The following is a 9,227-nucleotide window of genomic DNA, read 5'->3' as shown; positions in this document are numbered from 1 at the left end:
CTACCACTGTGTTCCAGTCTCCCATCACAATTAGATTCTCGTCACCTTTGACATATTGTATTAAATCTTCTATCTCCTCATATATTCTTTCAATTTCTTCATCATCCGCTGAACTAGTAGGCATATAGACCTGCACTATTGTGGTGGGCATTGGTTTGGTGTCTATCTTGGCGACAATAATTCTTTCACTATGCTGGTCGTAGTAGCTTATCCGCTGCCCTATTTTCTTATTCATTATTAAACCAACTCCCGCATTACCCCTGTTTGATTTCGTGTTGATAATTCGGTAGTCGCCTGACCAAAAATCCTGTTCTTCCTGCCAACGTACTTCACTTATACCAACTACATCTAACTTTAGCCTATCCATCTCCCTTTTCAGATTCTCTAACCTACCACAACGATTCAAACTTCTAACATTCCACGCTCCGACTCGCAGAATGTCAGTATCCATCTTCCTGATGATCGCCCCCTCTCGTGTAGTCCCCACCCGGAGATCCGAATGGGGGACTAGTTTACCTCCGGAATATTTTACCCGGGAGGAAGCCATCATCAGTACATCATTCATACAGAGAGAGCTGCATGTCCTCGGGAGGTGGTTACGGCTGTAGTTTCCCGTTGCTTTCAGCCGTGTAGCAGTATCAACACAGCTAAGCCATGTAGAGTATTATTACAAGGCCGTATCAGTCAATCATCTAGACTGCCGCCCTTGCAACTACCGAAAGGCTGCTACCCCCCTTTCGATGAACCATTCGTTAGTCTGGTCTCTCAACAGATACCCATCCGATATGGTTGCACCTGCGGCTCGGCTATCTGCATCATTGGGACACGCAAGCCTCCCCACCGCGGCAAGGTCACATGGTTCGTAGAGGAGGCCTAACAACATATCACTTCCAAAAGATGAATCCTCTTCGAATAACTTTCATCAGCTCCAAGATATTTCACAAAAGTCACAGGTCGAAAACCCCAAAACAGACATCGGTACTTCTAGCTCTTCTAGCTCACTCCCAAAAGATAGGCCTACTCAAGAAGCCACTTCAATGACCAACCCTGACTTAGCACTTAGCCAAGTCTGTAATGATCCTCCCTCCTCCAGAATTCAAATTGAGAGAGAAATTGCAGCACCTATGGAAACACACGCCACCCCTACAACAGTGAATTTTCCTGGATGTAAAAGGCCAATTTCACTAGCTAGTAGTGAAACAACTAATCCAAATCCTCCTGATAGCAACAAATCCATACTGGCCTCTCCTGAACAAATCGAAAACCGTAAGACAAATCACACTTCCAAGAAACCCAAGATAGACATGCAGAAATCAATAAGTGATATGCTCCTGCCAGTAAAACAAGTTCTGGAAGCCGACCCATCAATATTCCCCCTCAGCTACCTACAGCTCCAGTCCTTCTTTGAAAATACAGTTGGTGCCAAGGACATATCAGAAATTGCTTCAAACTACACACAAGACATAGAAGGTCTTGCTAAAGCCCTTCAAAAACTCTATCCTTACTATACCGATAAAAGCATAAAAAACAAAAGCACTCGAATAGTTAAAAAACTACTGAAATCCGCCAGTCAAAGTGAAGACCCAACGCATATCAATGTAACGCCAGACTATTCCAGTGACGACAATTCCTTCCCAGTATAACAATGGAGATAAACCTCGTTCTGCTTTTGATCATTATTATGGCAACATTACTCCAATGGAATCTTAACAGTTATCGATCACAGTTAGAATATCTACAACTCCTAATAAACAAACACCAACAATCTGTTATCTGTCTCCAAGAAACAAACTTTCAGAACAACTTTGCTGCCAGTCTAAGACTACAGTGTCTGCCACAAAAATAGAACTAATGTGAATCATGCGAGTGGAGGAGTAGCTACTTATATCAAAAATAATATCTATGCCAAATAAATTACTGTTAACACTAATTTGGAAGCTGTAGCAATTTCAGTCCATCTACCACCTTCTCTATGTATCTGCAATGTTTATATTCCAAACAGTTATTTGTTTCAAGGTGACGATCTACGAAACCTTATCCACCAACTACCTAAACCATTCATTCTAGTAGGCGACTTCAACAGCCATAACACATTATGGGGTAGCCATAGTTCTGATGCAAGAGGAAAAGAGATAGAAAAGATACTTGATGAATCTGATTTAATTCTAATGAACTCTACTGCTCCAACTTGCTTTGACAGCCCACGGCACCTGTAGTAGTATAGACCTAACCATCTGCACACCGGACGTAGCAACCCTTTTCAACTGGTCTGTTTATTCAAATACTCCAAGGAAATAGTGACCACTTCCCGATACTAATCAATAATGAAAATTCTTCTGTCAACTCCTCATTTATTAACAACTCTAAATGGAACTTAAATAAGGCAGATTGGACGAAATTTAGGCAGACAGTCAATAATCACTTAAAAGACTTAACCCCTCCAAATGATTTTCCTTCTAAGCACATAAATACCATTGTTCAAGATTTCACAGAAGTTCTTGTTAAATCTGCGGACATGAGTGTTCCAAAAGTAATCTCAAATTCCTCTAAGAAAACAGTACCTTGGTGGAATGACATTTGTAAGGAGGCTATTAAGAATAAGAATCATGCTTTCTACCTCTACAAAAGAAAACCCACACCTGAAAGTAAAGCCCAATTTCAGAAATATAGAGCAATCGCTCGAAAAGAAATTAAACTCAGCAAAAAGAATTCATGGCTATCATTTGTCTCCTCGCTAAGTTCCCAAACCTCACAAAAGGAAATGTGGAATAAACTTCAAAGAATAAGTGGCAAATATAATCACTTCTATATTACTTCCCTCAGAAACTCTGTTGATGGAACCTTCATAAACAAATCTCAAAACATCGCTGATAAATTAGCTGACACATTTGCCGAGATCTCTAGTGACAAAAATTATGATCCCGCATTTCTCCATACAAATAAATCCAGTGAATCCATTGATCTAAAGAAAGCCATCTCTGAACTTGACAAATGTGGCAAATCTACTCCTGGCCCAGATACGGTCCCTTATGAATTTCTAAAACAGCTTCCACTAAGTGCAATAAATTATCTTCTGGCCATTTTCAACCACATATGGAGCTCTAAGACATTTCCTGACCAATGGCAAAATGCCATTGTAGTTCCAATACCGAAACGAGGGAAAGACAACTCAGTTGAAGAAAATTATCGCCCTATTGCTTTAACTAATGCGATGTGTAAACTCATGGAGAAAATAGTCAACAAAAGATTACGCTGGTATCTCGAGCACATAAATTTCTTCAGTAATGTGCAAAACGGGTTCCGTAAAGACCACTCCACAACAGACACTTTGATAAGTCTGGAATCTGAAATACAGGAAGCGTTCCTCAATAACCAACACCTAATAGCAGTCAGTTTAGATATTAATAAGGCATATGACATGGTATGGAAAGACTATGTAATTAAAGTACTAATGACACATAATATATCTGGAAATATCCTATATTTCATTTATAATTTTCTCCAAATGCGCCGAATTCAAGTTAGAGTAAATGGAATGCTGTCAAAGGAAGTAGTAATCAACGACGGAGTCCCACAAGGATCAGTTATCAGTGTAACACTGTTTCTTGTGGCAATTAATGGTATAGTCTTTAACATCCACTCACCAGTTAAGTGTTGCCTTTTTGCTGACGATTTGATAATCTTCTGCCCAGAGAAAAACATTACGACAACTCAACTCCTATTACAAGAATCAATTGTAAATATTCAAAACTGGACTAAAACCACAAGATTCAAATTTTCTAAAACTAAAACCAAATGTATTCTCTTCTCCAAAAATAAACATACCATCGCTAACCCTGAATTATATATGGAAGACCATAAAATTGAATCAGTTAAAACTATTAAAATTCTAGGACTTCTATTTGATAACAAGGTCACCTGGACCCCATACCTTAAAAATCTTAAAGACGAGTGTCAAAGAAGAATGAATATCATGAAAATTCTCTCAGCAAAAAACTGGGGAGCAGACTACCATGTCCTAATGAACACATACAGAGCCACAATCAGAGCCAAACTGGATTATGGCAGTACAGTATATTGTTCTGCCAGACCATCTACTCTTAAGATCCTTGATACCATCCAATCTTCAGCTCTTCGAATTGCCCTAGGAGCCCACCGCACCAGCTAGTATAGAGATTGAAGCCAACGAACCACCACTTGAAATCAGACGTAAACAACTGAGTTTGACATACGCACTCAAGATAGCTGGTACAAGTAACCAACACTTGAAAAAACACCTAATTTCAAAGAGTAATAATAATAATAACTTAAATGTTTCCACCTTTTCAATACAATATATTCACAAGATTACAAAATTATACGGTACTAGTTTCGACCCATCTAGGGGTCATCATCAGCCGTATTGGAGCAAAGATCATTTGTGGCGAAATCCTAAGACAATATTATTTTGAAGAATAACAAGTGAAATGAGATGTTATGGTAATAGTTAATAATACAAGGAATATACATAATAAGAGGTTTTTAACAAAGAATAAAGTATAAATGGGGTGTTGTAAAAATTATAATCATGGAAATCAGTAAGTTCTTGTATTGAAATGAAATATGGCTTAGGAAGAGGGCTTAAGGTGGGGCTGAAGGGTGCGGGAGAAAGTGTAATTGTCTTGGAAAAGTACCTTTGATTAAATTTAGGATTGAGTTTAGGTTGGCTGCATTATTGTTTCTGAGGAAAGTGATAAATAGATCGAAGAGTATGTTGGGTTTCTCTGAGATTTCATTGAGATTGTGACTGGCATTAAAGTATTGGTCTAGGTGTATGTAGTAATTTTCCATTATGTTCAGTAAAGGGCCCTTGTTTGCTAATACGAGGATGTCCATGTCTTGTTCAATATTGGTGAAATTATGGTTATAATCTTGCATGTGTTGGCCGATGGCTGAAAACTTGTTGTATTTTATTGCGTTAGTGTGCTCGTGGTATCTGATAATGAAGTTTCTCCCGGTTTGCCCGATGTAGGTTTTTTTACAGGTGGTACATTTGATCCTATAAACTCCTGATTTTAAAATTTGGAGAATAAACTCAACAGGCTAAAAAACTGCCAACTACATAACCAACAAACTAGAAACTCCAATAGTAACACGTTCGTTCGTACGCAGTTTCATCCAGCTGTTGTGAATCTATCTAACACGCCCTTAAGTGAAAGTGAACACTTAACTTTATCCAAAGGACCGAAACACAACTGGCCAAACTTGAACAGCCTCAACATAGCCGCTACTATGATCACAGAATCAGAGCTAGCCATCAGCAAAATACCGGAAGACACGCAAAATGAGGTTAGAACCGATGTTAAAAGGAAACTGACTGATATCCTCCACAATTTAACCAACCCCGCAAATAACCTCAATAATAAAGAAAAAATTGCTGAACAAAAGCGCATATACGCCCTCAAGAAGAAAATTAAAGACAACGAACTCATCATAACCAAAGCTGACAAAGGCAATGCAACAGTTATCATGGATAAAAAAGTATATATTGAAAAAACAAAAAACTTTTTCACAGACAGCTCATTTTCAATAATCAAAAGGACCCCACCCAAAAAATTCAAAAACTACTTAAACAAACTCTTAAAAACACTTCATTTTTATTTACCGAACAGGAAAAATCCAAACTCATACATATGAACCCAGGACTCCCCACTGCTAAAGCTCTTCCCAAAATTCACAAAACCGGAATTCCCATCCGGCCAATTATCAACTATAGACCGAGCCCCTTATACAGAATATCACAATTCATCCAATGTTTCTTAAGAAAAAATTATCAATTCTTATCCAAAAAGTCTATTAAAAACACATCTGAGCTAGTAGAAAAACTAAACAAGTTCAATTTGCAACCGGATCACTCCATCCACTCTTTCGATATTGTAAACATGTACCCAAGCATACAAGTATCAAAATTAATTCCGATAATTATAAACAATTTAAACAAAAACAGCCACTTAAGCAAACTAGAGATACAAGACTTTATCACAATATTAAAACTTATCATCGACAATAACTTCTTCACTTTTGACAATGTCATATATCAACAAAATGGTTTGGCAATGGGGTCACCGGCCTCAGGTATCTTAGCAGAAATATACCTGGACTTCCTCGAATACACCAAAATTGACAACGAATTCGAAAACATTCTCTTTTGGGCCAGATATGTCGACGATGTCTTTGTAATCATGAATGAGAAATCAATTAACGCACCCACCACCCTCTTAAGACTCAACAATATTGATTCTCATATCAAATTCACACTAGAATCCGAATCAAATCAAAAAATCAACTTTCTAGATTTAACCATCACTAGAAACTCAGATTCTTTCAGTTATAAAATTTTCAGAAAACCCACTCAAACAGCCTCCACCATTCGCCAAGATTCAGTGCACCCCCAGTCCCACAAACGAGCCACATACAACAGCCTAGTTCACCGAGCCTTCAGCATACCTATGTCCAATAAAGATCTAAAAAACGAACTCAACACAATCCGCGGAATCGCAAAATTCAACGGCTTCAGCAATCATTTTATAGAAAGGATAATCAATAAACACAAACATCGCCCAAAAACTACCCTCAAAAAAGAAATAACCAAACCTCTAACATTTTCCACCTTCACGTTCAACAATGATATCTACAAGTTAACCAACATCTTTAAGAAACAAGGCGTTAAAATAGCCTTCAAAACCAACAATAAGAACATGAATGTTTTATACAATACTTCACACATCAACAAGACCAGCAGTTTTTTAAAATCAGGAGTTTATAGGATCAAATGTACCACCTGTAAAAAAACCTACATCGGGCAAACCGGGAGAAACTTCATTATCAGATACCACGAGCACACTAACGCAATAAAATACAACAAGTTTTCAGCCATCGGCCAACACATGCAAGATTATAACCATAATTTCACCAATATTGAACAAGACATGGACATCCTCGTATTAGCAAACAAGGGCCCTTTACTGAACATAATGGAAAATTACTACATACACCTAGACCAATACTTTAATGCCAGTCACAATCTCAATGAAATCTCAGAGAAACCCAACATACTCTTCGATCTATTTATCACTTTCCTCAGAAACAATAATGCAGCCAACCTAAACTCAATCCTAAATTTAATCAAAGGTACTTTTCCAAGACAATTACACTTTCTCCCGCACCCTTCAGCCCCACCTTAAGCCCTCTTCCTAAGCCATATTTCATTTCAATACAAGAACTTACTGATTTCCATGATTATAATTTTTACAACACCCCATTTATACTTTATTCTTTGTTAAAAACCTCTTATTATGTATATTCCTTGTATTATTAACTATTACCATAACATCTCATTTCACTTGTTATTCTTTAAAATAATATTGTCTTAGGATTTCGCCACAAATGATCTTTGCTCCAATACGGCTGATGATGACCCCTAGATGGGTCGAAACTAGTACCGTATAATTTTGTAATCTTGTGAATATATTGTATTGAAAAGGTGGAAACATTTAAGTTATTATTATTATTATTATTACTTATATATTGTTCAATACGGACCAAAAACATGAAATTCATAATTTCAAAGAGACATAAAGGAAAACTAACTGGATCTCAACTCCAACCCTTTAACATCAGAATATCCAATCTTCTCAAAGAAATAAACCTCAGCCTTCCACCCATTTTATTTCCACACAACTCACTAGATACCCCTCCATGGAAAACTCATTTGCCTCCAGTCAACTGGGAATTGAACAACAATCTTAAAGCTCAAACTGACACAGCAAAATTCCAACAGTTATTTAATGAAATTTGTAATAGATACTCATCATATAGTGCAATTTATACTGATGGATCAAAATTCAATGAGAGAAAAGGTTGTGCAGTGAAATATAAAGACTATGGTAAGCTATACAGTTTACCAGATCTTTTCACAGTTTTTACAAGTGAATTGTATGCTCTTAAACAGGCCATGATTCATATTTCAAAAGCAAGCTACAATAACTCATTCATAATATTCTCTGATTCCAAAAGTGCATTAACTTCAATACAAAATCCATCAACAACACACCTCCTTGTTAAAGAAATTCAAATGCTGTACCACAAGATCAAGATTGCAGGAAAAAATGTTATTTTTATGTGGATACCATCTCACAGAGGAATACCAGGCAACGAATCAGCTGATCAAGCAGCAAAAGAAGCTACTAGTCTTCCAATCAACGACCGTCAAATTGCCATGCCACATTCTGATATCATCGCTTATATCAAAATCAAACTACACGAACAATGGAAAATGAACTGGCTTAAAACTTCCACTAGCAACCTCCAAAAAATTAAAATGATATCTACGAGAACATATCCTCTCCAAAACCTCACCAGACATGAACAAGTCTTAATCTCCCGACTAAGGATAGGACATACGAAGATCACCCACAACTATCTCCTAGAAAAGAAACAACCTCCCACCTGCAGCAAATGTAACTGCTCTCTCACTGTCAAGCATATCATCTCAGAATGTCAACTGTATGACCATTGGCGCCAACACCACAACATACCTAAAGGAATGGAACTGACACTGGCTTCTCCAGCACTGAGTCATCAAGTCATCAACTTCCTCAAAGACACTGGCTTGCACTCCAAAATGTAGTTCAATTATACTTATTTTTTCTTTACATTTTTATAATTACAATATTATTATTATTATTATTATTATTATTATTATTATTATTATTATTATTATGTACTATTATTCTCTAATCATACACTAATAATAATTTCGTGTGGCTATTTCTAGCCGAGTGCAGCCCTTGTAAGGCAGACCCTCCGATGAGGGTGGGCGGCATCTGCCATGTGTAGGGAACTGCGTGTTATTGTGGTGGAGGGTAGTGTTATGTGTGGTGTGTGAGTTGCAGGGATGTTGGGTACAGCACAAACACCCAGCCCTCGGGCCATTGGAATTAACCAATTAAGGTTAAAATCCCCGACCCGACCGGGAATCGAACCCGGGACCCTATGGACCGAAGGCCAGTACGCTGACCATTCAGCCAACGAGTCGGACTAATCATACACTGACTGACAGTGGCAATGCAACACCGAGGAGTGGTTCGAAAGGGATGAAAGTTGGGGAACAAAAAGAGACGGCACGGACGAATAATTGATGTTTATTTCAAACCGATATGCAGGTTACACAATGCGCACGGCATCGA

Source organism: Anabrus simplex, chromosome 13, assembly GCF_040414725.1.
Source record: "Anabrus simplex isolate iqAnaSimp1 chromosome 13, ASM4041472v1, whole genome shotgun sequence".
NCBI classification, from domain to species: Eukaryota; Metazoa; Arthropoda; class Insecta; order Orthoptera; family Tettigoniidae; genus Anabrus; species Anabrus simplex.
The sequence above is the reverse complement of the archived record's forward strand: the minus strand, read 5'-3'. Positions refer to the sequence as shown.